Source organism: Sinohyriopsis cumingii, chromosome 5 (assembly GCF_028554795.1).
Source record: "Sinohyriopsis cumingii isolate HCF-2022 chromosome 5, ASM2855479v2, whole genome shotgun sequence".
Taxonomy (NCBI): Eukaryota; Metazoa; Mollusca; class Bivalvia; order Unionida; family Unionidae; genus Sinohyriopsis; species Sinohyriopsis cumingii.
Genome location: NC_142965.1, coordinates 251836 through 271997, shown reverse-complemented (window position 1 = coordinate 271997; position 20162 = coordinate 251836). Strand labels below are relative to the sequence as shown.

General features: G+C 39.4%; 1 protein-coding gene across 2 annotated transcripts in view; it reads left to right on the top strand.

The window, feature by feature from the left end:
- The window catches only part of LOC149798499 (uncharacterized), a 70209-nt gene that overhangs the window by 30120 nt on the left and 19927 nt on the right, over nucleotides 1–20162 (top strand). The window contains exon 1 of one of the 2 annotated variants that reach the window (XM_089957302.1): nucleotides 7461–7607. The exons of the other annotated variant lie outside the window; for it this stretch is intronic. The gene's annotated coding sequence lies outside the window, so the exon portion shown is untranslated. Of the gene's footprint in view, nucleotides 1–7460; nucleotides 7608–20162 lie in introns of those variants that run through there. 2 annotated transcript variants of the gene reach the window in all.

The following is a 20162-nucleotide window of genomic DNA, read 5'->3' as shown; positions in this document are numbered from 1 at the left end:
TAAAGCTTCGTACAATTTTAAGCGAGCATGAGCTGTCACGTAAGCCGCAATGATGACATTTCCAAAAGGGTCGTCTTGTACAAAGCCCAGATCTTCTTCGTAATTGACCAAGATCAAATCCTCTCGAACGACGTCCACGTGTTTCATGTATCTGGTTTTGTCATGAATCATCTGGAAGTAGCGGGAAGGTTCTGTCAAATATTCCGTCTTGGGTAAACACGGTCGTTTTGCCATTTTACCCCACAAGCAATTTAACATCACTTTGGCAAACGATCGCCTGCCTTCGTTTTTTTCGATGTGGTCTAAAGAGATGCCTTCTTGTTCGTAGTATTTCTCTTTGAATTGTATTTGGTCTTCGGGAGTGTGACACCAGGAAGGATAGCCGCTGGCTTCTTGTTTCAGTTTCAAAAAGGCATCCACGTAGTCGGCGAAAATGCCTTTCTGAGTAGGGTCACCCTTGTGGTACTGTTGTGTCTTGGGAAAGTGGCAAATTTCGTACACTTCTAACAGTTGGTATCCCATGTCCAGAGCTTTGAACAATTCCACGCTGACCCAGGTTCCCGTCAAGGCACGTTCTTCCTGGCTGTGATGGCAAGGTTGGTCCTGGTTGCACGTTTCGGCACAAGTACGGCACAAGGGAAACATCAGTTTGCCTTGACAATGGTGAGGTAAGACGGGATGGTATAGGTTCGTGGGAGGCAAAACTTTACACTTGATCAAGCCTTCGTATTGTCGAATGTTTTTCAGGTCGATGTGTTCCGTCAGCAATTGCGGGTGCCCTACGGGAAAGCGACAATATTTGCACACGTAGGGATACAGCGAACACACGTCCAAGTATTTGATTACTTCTCCTTTCTCTTCGTCGGCTTGGTACAGCAAACAGGTGGCATTGGTCCTTCCTCCGTACAAACTATCCCTCGGGTTCAGCGGGTCCATGAACTGGTAACTTTCCACGAGGCGTTTAAACTCGGGATCGGTTTTCAAACGGTGATCGTACTCGTGTTCCCACATTTCCACCACTTGGTATCCTTGCTGTTCTAACTTTAGGCGTCGCTGACAAGTGTCCTGGTACAAGTCTTCCATGGTTCGTTGCAAAAACTGATTTTTAGTGTCACGGTCAGGGTAACAGACGGGACATCCATGAAATAAGCAACCGTTAAACTCGTACACGATCTTGGGGTTTTCTAAGTCCCAGCCATCGACCGAATACGTTCCGATGGTCTTTTCGCCTCCTCCGTTGCGGGCATGCTGAATCCATTTGTCTTCCTTGTCGCACAAGTAATGTAACCAGCGTAGGGCTTTGACCGAGTATTGACGTTTGACAAAGAGGGTCGTTTGAGGACTGATGACAGCCACGGTGTTTTCAGGCATGAATCGTTGGCGGTACACTAAGGAACACGCTTTGGCAATGGTGCAAGCTTCTTTCAAAGGATCGACCCCTCCGTGTTCCATGAACAGTTCTCGAAATTTTCCACAGCAACGTCGTAAAATGTCCACGTCGGAACGACAATACTTTAGCATTTCTTCCTGAAAGTCGAAGGGGTCAGAGGCATGAGCCTGGTACCAAGCGTAGAAAGCTTCTCGTTGTTCGGTACGCATGTTGTCGGGGTCGTAATAGTGAGCCTCAGGCAAATGGGGTAGAACGGCATGTTGATTGACTTCCGTATTGAAAAAGTGTGGAAAGTACCCTTTAGCCATTTCTGTCATTCCAAACGTTTTAGGCATTCGGCTCAAAGGCATGGCCAAGTAACTCATCGAATCTTTAAACTACACTTGTCCCACTTGCATGAAAATGATTTTGGCTCCGTTCAAAGTGACTTTAGGACGTTCGGTGCCTTGTTCCGTATAGTATCTCAAAAGAAACTGTCCATCGTATCCGGAGAAATTGTGAGCCATCACCGTGGCATGACGATGACAATCTCCGTAACGTTCGATGTCCTCTTGGCTCCACGTCTTGTCGATGGGGTCTAAGACCCATTGGGCAAAATCGGCTAACGTGTTCGGTCCCCGAAAGATTTTTTCACGTCCTCCAGGAATCTTGCTGCAATGAGGGCAATGACTGAAGATAGGTTCTTGAATGCACTTCTCGCACGCTCGATGAGCCACGCAGAAATTAGGAATGTGAATGCCGGTCTCTTGCATGCATTCGAAATCGAAAAAGATGAAATTGCCTTTCTTCTTGTGACCGTCCTCTTTCTCTGGTGGGGGTTGGTATTTTTGCACGTAGCATTGGTGTTCCAAGTCCACGATGTGGTGACAAATGTGACATTTTTTCTTTCCTCGACATACGTGTGCCTTGGCATTATTGGTAAGTATGCCTTGTCCACAGGTAGGGCACAATCTCAGGAGTTGACAAGCACATTTCTTCTGTGAACCTTGTGTTTTCAAATGTTGTTGGTAACAGGTAGGACTGACAAACGTGCGCAAACAAGTCGAACAAGGCACTGGTCCTTCGCTCAGACAGGGTGGAGAGGCCAAACATCCTGGGCATTTCATTCCACAATGCTTGTGTTGCTCTCGATTGTTATAACCATAGTCACATTTCTCACAATAATAACCGTATCCCAGGAATCCAGTGATACTGGTAATGGTATCGAAATGTTCATCGTGATGATAAAGGTGAATGTATTTTCCGTCCTTAAAATCTTGGCCTCGAAACAACAGAGTTCCACGCATTTCTTAAGGGTGCACTTTCAAGGTGTAGCGTGGAGCTAGGGCATCTTGCAATTTTTGCATCTCAGGAATGCCACAGGGTGTGTCTTTGGACAGTCCGGCTTGTTGTAACAGGAGTTCTGCTTCGTTTCGTTGTTTGGCTCGATCGCATCGTTGAATAGTTTTCCAGGTTCTTTTCCATTCTACCGTGTCGTTCTTGTTGGCATAGGTTCGTCCCACCACGATGGCACGGGCTAAACACATCTGGTCTTGAGGGTTGTTAATTCGGACGAGACTCTTTTTGGTGTTGCGAAGGTCGTCCACCAATAACATCTTTTTGCATCCAGTTCCTTGAGGAGGAGAGACGTGGGCCATTTTCAGTGTGGCTTTACCATCGGTGATGTCAAACTGGTCATTAGATTGTTGCACCTGTTGTATCTTGTCCATGACTTTGGAAGGGGTCAGTTCTGCGTGTCTGCTAAACTCGATCCAAACAGGGGATTTCAAACCGTCGTGATCTATGGATAGTGTCAAGCGATCGTCTTCTTTGGCTTGACATTGTCGCTTGAGTGCGGTGAGCAAAGAATCCCACATCTCGGTGATAAACCCTTCGACTTTCTCCAAGGGTACGTCGGACTTGAAATCTTTAAACTTCACCGTGTAGGTGTAAGCCGTGGTTCTAAATTTTCTAGAGGAGCGCTTTTCCGTCTCTCGAATGGAATAGTACTTTTCAGGGTTGACTAAGGGTGGTGAACTTGGTTTAGAGGTTTCAAATTCTGGTTCACTCATGTCCTCTTCAAAATCACTGGCATGAATTCGTGCCAAGATTTCAGCCCTGGTACGAGGCGATAGATCACGTTTCTGCCTCTTACTTTCTTCTTCTTCTTTCTTCTCGAATGAATGGGATCGTTTCATGTTGAGTGCAAAACGTCAAATGACTCAAGTTTAAACACCATAGACTAATTTATAGTCATGGCAAACCAGCGTATATAAAAAGGGTGTGTGTCTTGTCCTTTCACTATTCATTTCACTCTCAAGCCGAGCACAACGATGGAAGAGACTACCCAGATGGAACGTTTCGTCAGAGCTTTGCGAGGGGTCATTAGAAAATTCTCTTCAGACCAGCTGACGGACTACTCTCCTTCCTTTCGAGATAAAAGTCAAGATACTTGCTATATCTGTCAGAAGAAAGGGCATTGGTCTTCAGAGTGTCCAGACCGTCAAAAAAGAAAAAAAAACAGGGGCTAAAAAAGACAAAAGTCAAGATACCTGTTATTATTGTAAAGAAAAAGGACATTGGTCTCCAGATTGCCCAAAAAAGAAACAAGAGGAGTCAGAAGAAAAGAAGGATTCTTCAGAAGAAGAGAGGGATTCTTCGGAAGAAGAGAGGGATTCTTCGAAAGAAGAGAGGGATTCTTCAGAGGAAGAAGAGGAAGAAAGAAGACAATTCTATTTAAAAGAAGCAAAGAAACAGGAGAAGAAAAGAAGAAGGGAAGAAAATGAGGAAAAAACTGTGAAGAAATTCAAAAAACAGAGAGACTAAACAAGGAGAAAGAAGAAGTCAATGAACTTTTAGTTAAAGTGTTCTGTGGTGAATTGTGAATTGGATTGTAAAAAATGGATAAAAGAATACATGAATGATATAAGGTAAGTGTCTTTGAGTTTTGATTTTAAAATAAGAAGCTACACTCACGCACTCATACACACACACGTACTATAAGGGTAAAATGGGTTGTTTATTTTTTTTTTTTTGAGTTATTGGCAATTGAAATTGTATTTCTTTTCGAGAAATGTGTGTGGCCCTGAAAAGGGCCTTTTTATTTTGGTGTAGGGGTGAGTTTAACCAATCAACTTTAACTGCCTTAAGCCTTTGCCACGGCCAAGGCCTACTTCTGATGATTGGGTTGAAATCACTAAGGGTGGTACGATAGCCTTAGTCACAGGGTTGGCGTGTTTAGCTCGGGAAGGTCGTATTCTCTTCGGTCGTGATAAAGAAGTCTGATACATTTGTTTCAGACTTCTTAACTCCGCTAAAATGTCCAACAGTACCGTAGCCGTTTGATTTTCACCCTCTTGTTTCTTTGCTGCTACTTCTTCTTCTTGTTGTGTTTTTCTTACCTCTTCTTGTTGCTGTTGCTGTTGCTGTAGTAGAAAAGCTTGTTCCGCTTCCTTTTGTCGTTGCATAAATTTCTCCAATTCTTCTTTCTGTCTCTGTCTAAAATTCTCCACTTGCGGTAATGAAGAAGGTAACGAAGGTTCCGGAACAAATTCTTGCGAGGTAAGAAAATCCACAAAATCCCAATGTACCTCTTCTGAAAGTAAGTCCGGGTTCCCTTGGGCAGTCTCCCCTGCTGGTGCACCCCAATGGATCGTTTTCTGAGTTTCCGTCATGTTGAATCACTGTCGCATAGATTGACTGCACACAAGCGCTAACGAATCTATATAGACCACGTGACGTCACAGACTGCTCTCTTCGGATTGGATGCGAGCTGACTGAATTTTGTAACGCGTGTTCGGATTGGTGAATGAATTCAATCCGTTTCAATCCTTCCTGTACCTATAAATAAGCGCAGTTCACTGCATTGATTCACCTATTCTCGTCGCTTCAAGATGTGGACCACAGTTGAGTCATCCACCCTTGTGTCTTCCATGATGTTTAGGACGGACATGCTCATGTATGTCACGTCCAAGTGGACTGTTGTTGATAGGACAGATACTAGTCAACGGATGAGGAGAGTTTACATAGAAAGACAAGGAGGTCTCAAGAGGGTACTTGTGTATGGACCGGCAGTTAGAAGGAGTTTAAGAAGAAGAAGAAGAAGATGTGACAGATGCCATCTATGCTAATATTAATATTAACATAAACCCAAAGGCCCTTTTCAGGGCCAGCCATATTTCTCGAAAAGAGATAGCCTTTCAATTGCCTACCCCTTTTTTAAAAAAAATTTAAAAAAAAAAAAAAAAAAAAAAATCCCAAAAGCCCAAACTCTATTCCCCATGTTAATTTCCCCTTGTCGCTAGACAGACCCACACTATAGTTCCATGTTAAATTCCCCTTGTCGCTAGAGTGACCCACGATTTATTCCCCATGTTAATTTCCCTTGTCGCTAATCTGACCCACGATTTTTCGCCATGTTAAATTTCCATTGTCGCTAATCTGACCCAGGGGTCTCTGTAATGCTAATTCCCATTGTCGCTAATGTATCCCACCTTACTACTGACGCATTTCTTTACATCACAACTCATACTAAGTACACAAATATTCAAATATCCATGCCTTGATATATCCATACATCAATATTAACTAATCTTACGCACTTCAATCATTTTCTAAATTCACAATTCAAGCATGTGTAAAATCTAATATATCACATGAATAAATGCACTAGCTTACTACGAAGTAATCTAATAGCAAATTACTAAATTAATTCTGACCTAAAGCTAACAATCTACATAATGCTCTACATAATACTCAATCTCATTTCTCAAATACGTATGTAAATTAATCACTACAAAGGTAATTACATACATACTAAACGATCATATTAATTAAGCATACATGCTACACATAATTAAAATTACAATGCCGTAATATTCTGCAAAATCGAGCAAATAACTTCCTGACCTTTACGAAGCTTTGTCTTTCCTTAAAATCTCCTTTCTAAGCTTTACCGCCAAATTACGAGTGGTTTTCTCGGAGTAAACCTATATCGCTCATCAATGTTCCTAGGCGAGACTAAATCTTCGCTTGGTAGTTAGAAGTTATAATTCGGATCGAAATTGTTACCAAACCCTCCGTCTCAATTCCGATCAGATGTCGCTTTGAGTCGATCCAATCAAACTTAGAGGACAATGTCCTTCTCGCTGTCTGTCCACGTCGGGACGGATTTAGAACACTCCCCGGTCCCTCGCGGTTCTTCTGATCTTATGACATAGCTGTAACACCTATGTGGGAGATTGTGCTATCTAACGCCTTTGCCGATTCAATATGCCGGATCTTCTCTCTGGTCACGGTATCCTTGCGTAAAAGATTAACTCTAGCCTGCGACTATGTTCAGACACCAAACATTTATTGTAATAATACCTTAGTTTATACACGACTTACAAACTGGGCTGAGCAATTGTGACAGGATGGATGGATGGATGGATTGGATGGACTGGATGGATGGGTAGGTGGGTGGGTGGCTGACTGGCTGGCTGGAGAGTCGTACGTACGTGCGTACGTAGGTACGCACGCACGCACGAATGTATGTATGTATGTATGTATGTATGTATGTATGTATGTGTGTATGTATGGATGTCAACATGAGATCATTGTAGATGTGATGGAGTCTTTTCCATTTATGAATAAATCAAAAATTCAAGTAATATAAATCACGAAATATAGAAAAGTATGTAGTGGGCTCTTTCTGATATTCATTATATGTCTTAGCAATTCATGCTTGATATTGAACATTTTCATGAAGCTGATCATTACCCGAAACTTTACTTCCTTTCAGAAAAATGGCGTGATCGATCGACGATAGCTGTAAATCAGAAACATTTTCGCTTGAACAACACTGTGTTTTAATACTTCAAAATTGTTTATGTTTGAAGAAAATAACACCTATGTATTTCCATTCTTAACAAACGGAAATGAAGGCCGCCCCACTCAGTTTATAAAATTCCCCTGTTCCCAAAGCTGTTGTCACAAAACCAAAAACCTTGAAACTTCCTTATCCACCTTATCAAAATCCCCCATATCGTTGTGCCAGAACCTTTAATAGCTACAAGAAGTTACATACGGATCAATAATTATGTCAGTGCTGTTTCAAATGGAAACTGAAATTCAATCCGTTTATTTATTCATTCATAAATGAATCTGTCGCCCCCAGAGCTTACGTATGTTTTCCTTAATTGTGAAGAATCAAGGTCATTCGTAACAGTAGAGGCATACTACAGTTTCTGAGCACAAGGTACGAATAGTTCTTATAACATATATTAACAAAGTCGTAGTATTTTTTGAATGGCTTTAGTGATGTTTTGTCGGGGTAACTTTTCAGCACAGGATAGGCTTTACATAGCGGTCAGTATGAGGAAGAATCAGGGAAAACCCCGGGAAGAGCCACCTACCCAGTTAAGCTACTGGCAAGCTTTTTCACATAACATAATGGCCAAGCCGGAGACTCGTACCCACACTCACAGGCGTGAGATAGCAGCAATCGGTAAAGAAGAGCGCATTGGACCACACGACCATCAAGACTGGTTATAAGGTTGTAATGAAGGTTGTTGACACTTAGTAGCTGTTGTAAGTCTGATTTTCAAGGTAAATCCTTAAATTATTTCAGATTGGATTGAGTTTATTTTGTGTATAGAATGTTTATACACTCTGAGGTGGTACACATACACATCGTCAGCTTGGTGTTCATTATCTATTTTGCTATCCAATTATCCTAAAACTGGAGGGTATTGAGATTTGGGAAACTTTTTCTCTGATTCATTCTGACAGAGCGTTTGTAACTCTGGTGCATATATATGTATTTCAGTTGAATGTAACTTTTGTACATGCATGATTTATTTCCATTACCTACATACCTACGTACGTACGTACGCACGTACCTGGCTACCCACCTACCTAACTATCTACCTACCTACCTACATACATTCATACATACATGGAATAAACTTGTTTCTTCATATACGAAGGCAGTAGCTTGTGGGGATGTGCTTGACACGTCATTTAGATGTAGTCCTGGTTGTCAGAAAAAGGAAGATCTTTGTAAAAAAAATATTCACACTTTTTGTACTAGCCACCCAACTATATATTTATCTATCTACCTACATATGTAGCTATCGTTAGGTTCATTGTAGGTAGCTATCTACTTAGCTAAAGTTTATTTGTATGTTATATTTGTCAAAATAACTATGATTGTCAAAATCGTGGTGAACAAAAGACGGCTATTACGCTATTATATTGTCTATGCGGTGATTATTGAACCGAGCAGAAAGTATATACATTACATACCGACCACAAACTACCAGACGCAAATCGCCTGTTATGCGAAGAAATAAGTTATTAATAGTCCGTGTAACGTTCACGGTTGCGTGGTCAGAAAAGCGTTGTATTTATAATTTGATGACAGTAACTTCTAATGAAAGGATTACATTGGACCCCCGCTCCCCTCACCCCCCCCCAAAAAAAAAAAACAAAACAAAAAAAACCAAACCAAAACAATCAAGTACAGCATTTATATGAATTACCATAGTGGTTGTGACATGCTTCTATACACAGTTTTGTTTGCAATAGGAGCTGGTGCATATTTACATTTATTTCTAAACTGCATTTGATGTAACAATTATACCCTGAGGAACACGTAGATAAGACTCTACGTTTTTGTTTATTGTTTGTTTGTTTGTCTTTTGTTTGTGACGAGTAAATTACATTAAAGCTTGATGTTTTGAATTGTGTGCATGCGGGGGTGGGGGATAGTTTATTTAAGTGGGGGGATAGTTTATTTAAGGGGGGATAGTTTATTTAAATAAAATTATTCAGGTCGTACTACATCATGATAAAATACAACAAGCTTTCTATACTAATATCAATGAATTGGTAATCGTTTAAAACAGTTATTTTACAGTTTGTACAATATGCAATAAAAATGTTAATTCTCAAATGAGTGACCGTTTCCTTATAGGCAATGATCATTATTATTCATTTTGACTCATTTAGAAAGTGACATTTGTTATGAAGACAAGGCAATACATATTGCAAAATAGTAATAATACAATATGCTATGACATAACTCTATTGCACATGTGATAGAACTCTCCTCACTTTGATTTTACCAGTTGATCGTTAAGCTCTTTAAACTTTGATATGAAACACTGTATATTTTATATTTCGATTAACAGAACATGACGTAACTGGAAGGAAACGCAGGCTAATGAACGCATATAGTATAAACTTTTCTTGTCATAATTCATATTGAAAGCATCCCAGCTCTCGCTCTCTCTCTCTCTCTCTCTCTCTCTCTCTCTCTCTCTCTCATGACTAGTTACACTTAAAACTGCTAAATCACTGTTTAATAAATTGCATCAGAAACACTTTAAGCATGCCATCTCGCTCACTCCTTACAACCCCACCATTTTTGTTCCTTTGTTACTCGAAGCTTTCGTGCATTTATTCGTTACTAAGTCATTACATTTGGAGGGGCTCAACCCATTTACTGCTCGTGATAGAGGTACAGTGAATTTATTCTAATAATTTCGCGAGAGACTTTGGATAATATAATCCTATAAACCGCGAAACAGAAAGAGCAAACGTTTGTAACGTTGTCATAATGACTGCATTTCAAAAGAAGGAAGACATTAATGTGTTGTTATCGGCACACTAGGAACCCTTGGTTATCATCAGCGCCCCCTGCCTTGCCCCGTAAAAAGCATTATTCAGCAGTAGCGTCCCCCAGGATAATCCCACCGCCACCCCCCACCCCCAGGAGGCGGTACCACTCACTTTGGGAACCACTGATCAATAGGTTTACCATTGAGGGTCCATGGTAAAATTGTTAGAAGTGGCTGACCTCGTATAGGATTACATGGCAGCAATGTTAGAAGTGGGTGACCTAAAATGGGATTGCATGGCAACACTGTTAGAAATTGTTGACCTCATATTGGATTACATGGCAACCTTGTTAGAAGTGTTGACCTCATATGGGATTACATGAAAACATTATTAGAAGTGGCTGACCTCATATTGGATTGCATAGCAACATTGTAAGAGTTGATCTCACTCATACGCGCTGCTACAGATACGTACGGGAAATCAAAGATTAAATGTATTAAAAGAACTGACATTCGATGCACATAACGAGTCTTTGAAAATATCTGATAGGACCTATTAATACTGAAATGTAATCAATATCGACGCCGTATCACTTGCTTAATGACTACATTTAGTTCCTAGAACAAGTCATTCGGCAACACCATCATCATCTTGGTATTCATCATCATCACCATCGTCGTCGTTATCATCGTCATCATTCGTAGTAGCAGTGTTATTGGTAGAGGTGGTAATAGTAGTTTTCACTTCATTGGATAATCATATTTCATCTTTTTCGAGATGGTCACAATATGTATTAAAATTCGACCTATTTGCGGAATACAATAGAAACACCAACATGGTTTATATTTACAGCTGTTTCGCATGAATGATGTTGATAACTGATGCATCATTTCAGTCTTTTAGTTTGTCTAGCAAATGTAGATTCAGTTTAAATACTCATCACACTGAGATAGAGTGTGCATTAGCGTGTCAGCAAGATCATTATTTTTTATATTTGTTTCACGTGGCGTTCTTTAATATGGACCTGATAGGTAAACAAAATAAATACGATTTATACAAAATGTCAATGATATATAAGGGAGAATGTATTTCGTTGCAATTTTGGGGACAGGGCATAGCTGATAACACCAATTGTCATGATCCATGTTGTACTGGAATAATGTTTTCACTAATGCAGTTTCTATTCTCGCGTACAAACTACTAGCTTCTTCAAACGCATTTACTACAGCTTCAGCATTTTCCACAGCGTACAACGTATGCATACGAGCACAATCCAGCCTCAGCCCGTAAAATGATTGTGTTCTTAAAGAACTGTGTAACTTTAATCCATGTAAAAGTGCAGGCGCTGAAAATATCCAGCAAGATTTACAAAATACTGTGCAGTTGTTTTCTTTTTTTTACAACTGCCAGCTATGTGCTGGCCAGTAGATAACTAAGTGTTGGTCACTCCAAACAGCGTGTTGGTTAGTAGGCGTCGTTTTGACATTATATGTTCCGCTAGAGGGCAGGAATACCCATAATATTAAACCTGTGGACATTTTGGTACTTACATTGCACTTTAAAAGTCACTGAGACCATCCACCTAAAAAAGTATAGCCACAATTCCCATAGCTTAATTTTAGTGGTCCATAATTCACAAATATTACCTACACACTGGAATCAGGATTTACGTAAATCGATTTCCGCTGATCAGATATTATTTTGCAATTTCACGCTGTTTATATTTTTCTCGACCTAAAATCTGTCCAATCTATGACCACTAGATTTGTTGTTGTTGTTTTTGTGTGGTTTAACGCCATTTTTCAGCACACGATAGGCCATGCATGGCGGCCAGTATTAATGGTGGAGGAAGAACCCGGGAAAACCTCGGGAAGAACCACCGACCCACGATAAGCTACTGGCAAGCTTTCTCACATACCCACATTAGCCGAATCCTAGACTCGAACCCACGCAGACAGAGGTGAGCTGGCAGTGATCCGTAACGGAGAGTGCTTTAGACCATTCGGCCACTCGGGGCCCCATGACCACTAGTCAGTAAATCTAGCTTATATTTCTGATTAAGATATTATTTCTTACCAATTTAAAAGCCTTTATTACAAATACGACGCAACAGTTATATTTTCATAAATATTAAGAAATTCGTTTCAAGGTGGGCTGTATCTAAACTAGAACTTGTAGCTGACAGGTTCGCACACTAATAACAACTTTTGTTGTTTGTGAGACTTGCATGAATACTGTTTGCACAAACTAAATTTGAAACCTCTTTCTCATATATGTTGCATGCATTGGTATCCGAATGCTATAGAAAAACTGATTAGTTTGAAAATGTTCAAGTGGTCGGAAGTACATTCCTGCAAATGGAGAATTAAGAAGAGCACATTCAGAACATCTCTTCTGAGCTGCGATAAGACGTTTACAACTACTGTGTACAAATTCGAGCAAAACGCAAAGAATGGTTGCATCTTAAACGGATTAGACCTCTTAATCCTGGTATATAACTCCTGATAGAAGACAGAATATCCTGGATACATTGACATGTACACCGATCAACTGCTAAAACATCGTAAGACTTGTCATGCCACGACTTATGTCATCAGGTTTGCTTCAAATTCCAGGTAAGACGACTCTGTTCATGAGCCGAGTACATTTCAAGAAGTGATTCCACAAGACGAGAAGATTCCTTTGAAGTTTGGACGCGATGACGTGTGTGTGTGTGTGTGTTTGTGTGTTAGTGAGTGAAGTGAAATCTTTAGTTTACGAACAGGTTCTTTGTGACAAATGTATGCAAATACGTGACAACCATTATTACCATAACTGTTTAAATTTAACAGTGAATGTGTAAGCCGTAGTTGTAAATTTTCTGAAAGTCACTTTTGGGTAGCTGCGGTGATAAAATAATCTTCACCAGCTATCGAACGACTTTTTTTTTCTTGGATGATCTTTAATCTATTCAGAAGAAGTAGAGAGTGCTGGATTTGGGCCAATACATGTCTTCTTCAAACTTGCTAGCGTGAACCTCTAATAACATTTCTTGGACAGCGTTGGTTGGGTGACACAACACGTCGTGGTCATTTAATTGCTGGTATTCGTTTAGATATTCTTAATCATTTCATGGCAATAGATAAGTCAGATTTAATTGGTATAGGTTACATGTGTCTCTGACTATATACTGAACACCCGTTGACCAAAATGAATACATTAATTTAGTTTTAAATCTGTGACGATGGAAGAGATTGCACTCTTTGTCAGTGATTTATAGAGGGTCATTCGAAAGTAAATTTTCAACAAGATGAGTTCAAGATATCAGCCGTGGCTTTGAAGAGAAAGGACATTGGACTCTTGGACTCCAGCATGTCTATATACTGTCAAAGAAAAAAAAATCTATAAGAGAGGAGAAAAAGAGACAAATGTAAAGATACCTGTAACTAATGTCAGGAATAATGGTACTGGTCCTCGTAGTAAAAGAGAACAAGGAGAAGGAAGATGACGGACGTTCAGAAAAAGAACAGGAACCCGAACCCGTCAACAGATTCAAAAAGGTGAGACAAGCAGAAAAATAAACAGGAGAAGAGAAACTATAATAACAAATGGATGCTGAATAGTAGTGGTGTGTGTGTCGAATTGTAATCAAAAGTGGCTATTGGACAGTAGAAGTGTGTATTGGATTGAACACTTGAAAATTACATTTTCCGTTGACCCCTCTAACGCCCCTTCTCCGTATCTGTGTAGATTTAATGTATCTGTAAACACTCATACCCTTTGTGTAATATCATCGATATTATGTCTAAACGCGGGTGCTGTATAGATCATGAATATTTGAATGTAATGATCGAGCGTGCGCTTGATAGTAGAGTGTGTGTTGGTTCTGTCTGGATTTGTTGTGGTCCCGTTTTGTTGGTTTTAACGCAGTTTTCAGTACATTATATGCTATACATGGTGACCAGTATATTTGGTGGAGGATGAGTCCGATAAAAACAATCAACCCACTGTCAGCTACTAACAACTTGTAAGCATTCTAATATAACAACCTTGACCGAATTGAGACACGAACGCAGGATAACAGAGGTGAGATGCCAGTAAACGGAAAACCAAGCGTCTTAAACCACTCGTGCATCCGTCACACTGTAATCAAAAAGCGGATAATGGATAGCAGAGAGGGTGTTGGCTTGTAATTAAAAACTGGTTAATGAATAGCATGGTTGTGTGCTGGATTGTATATCTAACAATTGGTACATCATATTTGCCACAAACCACTACAACTGTCTATAATATTTCTAAAGTAAACATTACAGTTATCGTAACACCAGTATCGCCTCCAACATGTTAAACATACGGCGTAATGTTAATTCCTGTAGACCCCTCAAGTGCCACAGTTTAAGGTCAACTCTAATAATGTTACCATGTAACCTTATTTGAGGTCAACCAATTGACATCCATCATATTGTAGTAAATTTAGAGTATGTGCACTTGGTTGTAGTGCCCCGTTTTAAGCATTTCTTAGATTTGTGTGATTACTTGTTTGATTATTGGAATTCGGCGCCATGGAAATATTCCTGGCCCGAACTAATGAGCTAATTAATAGGAGCAAACGTCACGGAGTGAAGTGTTAGTGTGTTTCCATGATGTCCTGGTTCACTAGTAGTGAATTCCGACCAAAACCGAATGAATGTCCCTGTCGTAAAATAATACATATTAAAATCTAGCGGTATACATTGGTAGCGTGACTGCAAGGACAGTACTTACGGTATTAAACCGGTAAATTACACAAGGGAATAAATAAAAAGGGACTTGACAGACACCGTTTATGTCGCCATGTGGGCGAATATGGTGCAGTTATATCGGCGAAATGTGCCTGGAAAGCATACATTGACTGGCCTAAGGTGGCGGAGTTAAAATAGTTCCCATTGTTAGGGAGTACTCATATATGTTCTAAGGCGTGAACGGTTGGTGGTACGGAACATAATGAAGCCAAAACACGCAGATGTACGGTTGATAGATAGTTGGCAGTTTGGTTTATCTGTGGTCAGGCATTAATTAGAGGAAAATTTAGGTATAGAATGGACACGTCGGGCTTTCTGATTTACAACTGAGGTTGTATGGAAGTCTTTGGAAAGTCGGGGAAACTTATGACTTCTAGCGAGAATCGCGCCAGGGTTTGACAACCGCTCGGTCAAGTAAATACCCGTGTGCGTGTAACAATATATTTCCAAAGACTCTTTATGTGCCTTCGCATGTCAATTCTTTTAATAAATTTAATCTTGGATTTCCCGTACGTGTCTGTAGTGGCGCGTATTGAGATCAACTCTTACAATGTTGCCATGCAACCCAATATGAGGTCAACCACTTCTAATAATGTCGTCATGTAATCCCATATGAGGTCAACACTTCTAACAATGTTGCCATGTAATCCAATATGAGGTCAACAACTTCTAACAATGTTGCCATGCAATCCCATCTTAGGTCACCCACTTCTAACAATGTTGCCATGCAATCCCATCTTAGGTCACCCACTTCTAACACTGTTACCATGTAATCCTATTTGAAGTCAGCCACTTCTAACAATGTTACCATGGACCCTCGATGGTAAACCTATTGATCAGTGGTTCCCAAAGTGAGCGATACCGCCTCCTTGGGGGCGTTGGGATTATCGAGGGGACGCTACTGCTGAATAATGCTTTTTACGGGGCAAGGCAGGGGCGCTGATGATGACCAAGGGTTCTGTGGCCCGAAAAAGTTTGGGAACCAATGCTATGGACAATCTGAGCACATGTTTTCCCATAGCCCCACTCAGGTAAAACTATGGGCGTGTTGTTAACCCCTCTATATACTTTAGTCGGTCCACATTGCAAACGAATTGTATTTACCATGTTAAATTGAAAGTAGATATGGTTCTACCATTTTAAAAAAAAAGGACAGACGGACTCATCGAATCCTTTGTTTGCCTTTTAGTATATTAATTACTGGGTCTGAGATAGAAAGAGTAGTTTTCGTTCCTTTTCATAATTTCTTTAAATTAGTACAATTTGTCTATAAACTTCAGACTGGTTCGGGGGAAACGTCATCCACTGATACATGCTTGATACACGCCTTTACGTAATTTTAAGGTTCAAACATCTAAAGTTTGTACACGTTAAAAGGCAGTGCAACATGACAGGTTGTTAGAAGAATGATATAAATTAGAACTACGTCATTGGAATGGTTTGAATTACATCTATGCATTTAGCAACAATTGAATAATTGCCATTGTTAATTATACAGAATCTAGCCCTTTGACAAGATCATGCGGTGTGCCTCTGGGCATTGTCTAAACCTCTATTTTTGTTGACATGTCAATGATATGGTAACTAGAATAAGTTCGGATTATAAAGTATTTTATTTGCATAATGGCAGTGATACAGTATTTTCACACCGGAATCCAGATTACTTTATTTAAAATGAGCAACGAGTATAATCCTGCAAACTTTGATTTGAACTTACTGAAAACGAAATTACATTAAGCAAACATATATCGTTTTAGGATCCAAGGGAACCGTACAAACAAAGACCAGAAAATTCAAAGGAATCTGTATTGACTCCACAAACAGTTCTCAGGAGCGTGTCAGATAATTAGATCCCCATAACGTACTCTCGGAAGAATACACATTAAATATTATACTATAAAGCAGAGCTGCCAGCCTGAAGTTTTATATAGGCATAGTCAATGCTTATCACTGAAAACTATAAAAAGCAACAGTATGTGCTACTTTAATAATACGTAATGTTGCCATCATTTCCGTGTATCAAAGAGTGCTGGAATCGGTACAAGATCTTGCGAAGAAGCTACAAATATCACAGAATGAAACTGGGGGATTTATCAGTCACCTTGACCCTAGTTCAGGCATCAAGTAATATGAACCTGATAGTGTGCGGATATGAATAGAGAGGATAGAGTGGAACATATGTTTTTGGTTTTGTTTCTTTTTTACTTGTTGAGAAATATTTATCTTACTGGGTCCCGAGTGGCCGAGTGGTCTACAGCGCTCTCCGTTACAGATCACTGCCATCTCACCTCTGTCTGCGGGGGTTCGAGTCTCGGATTCGGCTAATATGGGTATGTGAGAAAGCTTGTCAGTAGCTTCTCGTGGTTCGTTTGTTCTTTCCGGGGTTTTCCCGGGTTCTTCCTCCACCATTAATACTGGCCGCCATGTATAGCCTATCGTGTGCTGAAAAATGGCGTTAAACCCTACAACAACAAAAATGTATCTTATTTGAGCGAATAGTTTGTGAAAATTTGACGATCGACACAGTTTAGTCACCAGGAGTAATCCATTTAATTTTGTTACACCATGTGTTAGCAGCGTAGCCTGGACAAAATTATTTTACAGCATCGTGTCAGACTGGAGCCTGTGACCCAGTTTTATCAAGATTATTTAAAATACGGGTCATTTAAAATCTGCTGTTCATTATTTCCATTTAAATCAAAGAAGATCAAGAGAAGAGAATAAAATGATATTTTACGAGCTTGTTTTGAATCTCATTGATATCTTCAATTTTGAAATTAGATTTTAAGCTATACTGCAAAAAGAAACGTATTAGTTTAATACATCGCATTTATTTTGTCTTATGTTCTATGCTCCAAAAGCCTTGAACTTTAACATCATTTAAAATGGATTAAATGCGCATTATTGATCATCCTTCATGGGATTACATATCTTCATAATCTGTTATATATTTTTTCATAATTCTTTTTGTTTCTTATCAAACATCGATTAAAGTAACATAGGTAGTATATTGAGCAGTCTAGTCTTGACAATGTTATCTCTGGTGTTATGATGTCTTATTCCTGATGTAGGGGTTGAATTTATATAATGGACGACTTTGGTCTTTTGTGACATTTTTTTGTTCTTATGCACGTTTCCATTAAAGTTATTTGGTGTGCGTGCCGTCTCACATGCCCCGTGATCTGCTAGATTTGTATTGCGTGTAAATGCTTGCGTTTTATATGGATCCTGCCTAAATAACGAAAGTAGTAGTAGTACTTGTAGTAATAGTGGTAGTTGTAGTAGCAGTAGTAGCAGTTGAAGAAGACGTAGTAGTAATAGCAGTAGTAGTTGTAGTAGTTGCAGTACTAATAATAGTAGTAGTAGTTGTAGTAGTAGTAGTTGTTGTAGTAGTAGTAATTGTATTAGTAGTAGTATTAGTACTGATAGTAGTAATATAATTAGTTGTTGTAGCAGTAGTAGTAGTAGTAGTAGTAGTAGAGAGAGAGAGATATGTGTGTATTCTAGATACATATTTATATCAATGAACTTTATCTTTCCTGTTGCTAACGTTAAGTGGATTGATCCAATACCAATAGTAACTGAAGTATTATCGCAGCATTTTTTCCACTTTGTTTTACATGTAACTGAAGTAATCGGTAATTCTTTACACGCGAGTTGAGATATAGATGAGATTGCCTCATGACATGTCTCCCGGCGATAAATAGATTTTCCACTTAAATTATATATTGTATATTAAACTTTATTCTATAGTGATAAAGATGTCATCTGAAATATGGTTTTATAGGGTCGGGAAAAAGTTACATGAATAATCTCTTCCCAGTTTTTGTTAATGGCATCTATATATGTATTTTTAATATTGTTTAGCCTGAGACTAAGACAACGGTTTATTTAATTTTTGATATATTTGTGATACCATTTGTCTATTTGAGGAAACTATCGGTAATAGGAACATTAATGCACATGTCCCACATGAATAGACCACATAAAGTGAAAGTAAAATAATGTTGTATTTAACCCAAATTATCCAACTGCAGTCAACCAAACTAAACAGGTAAATCCCATTAATGGGGTCAGGATGTATTGGCAGGAAGTTATAACTTCGTACCGGTCCGCAAATTGTGATGCTCGAGTGGTATTTCTCCCTCTTACACTAGTGAACATACTTGGATTATTTGATTAGCCTTTCCACCATTAGTCTTTCCGCCATTAGGCTTCCCAACATTAGCCTTTCCACCATTAGTCTTCCCGCCATTAGTCTTTCGACCATTAGCCTTTCCACCATTAGTCTTTCCACCATTAGTCTTCCCGCCAGTAGTCTTTCCACCATTAGTCTTTCCACCTGTAGTCATCCCACCATTAGACTTTCCGCCATTAGTCTTCCCACCATTAGTCTTTCCACCATTAGGCTTCCCACCATTAGTCTTTCCACCATTAGCCTTTCCACCATTAGTCTTTCCACCAGTAGTCATCCCACCATTAGACTTTCCACCATTAGTCTTTCCACCATTAGTCTTCCCACCATTAGTCTTCCCGCCACTAGTCCTTCCATTAGCGTTCATCTTATTCCTACCTTGCGCTATTCCCATAAATAATGCCTGCTTTCCAAACTTTTCTTTTTCTTTTAACAAATGAGCAAATAAATGGTTATTATCCATTCCTTTATATTTAAGATCGTTAGGAATTGGTCTTTTATCACATGCACATGGCTTAAGTATGAGTTTGATAACTTTAAGTATAGATTGCAAGATATAATATTCAAGTACCACTCAAATATTTTAGTATAAAGCCGTCAGTGACCTAATTGAGACAAATGTACTTTACATTATACGGTAAAAAGAACGTGTGACTTCCTTCCTCAGTCAATAACATGATCTTCACTGAATTGTCGATTTCCTCAGACAGAATCATACATAGGTAGCATTTACCTATTTGTGCTGTACAGACTCTTGTTTCGACAGGTATTAAGAGACGAGCACATATGACGTCAGCTCGTAGATAACCGTAAGACAAAGTGTATCGCTGACAAATCATAAATGGGCTTGGTTTAACAACCAGTGAGCCATTTCACTAAATATAATCTGCAAAAGTCCCTAGATTCTAGATATAAATGGAGAAAAAGAATTTTGTTAGGAAAATCACGTTATCATTTACGTATTGTGTTGTACGTCATCATGAGTTTTTTTATACACTGTGACCATCTTAACTTTTACTTGGACGTGATGGGGAATTTTTATGGTATGTTCAGCTGCAAACTAAAGAGTCTAAAATATGACAACGAAATTAATGGATGTTCTTGTGAACATGTAATTTCTTGGAGAAATGAAAAACGTAATACGCACAATATTGAACGTACGTATCAGCGTCAGCATGCACGTAAACAGATCGAGTTGCCAGAGCACACAGCTGATAACATTAACACTTGAATC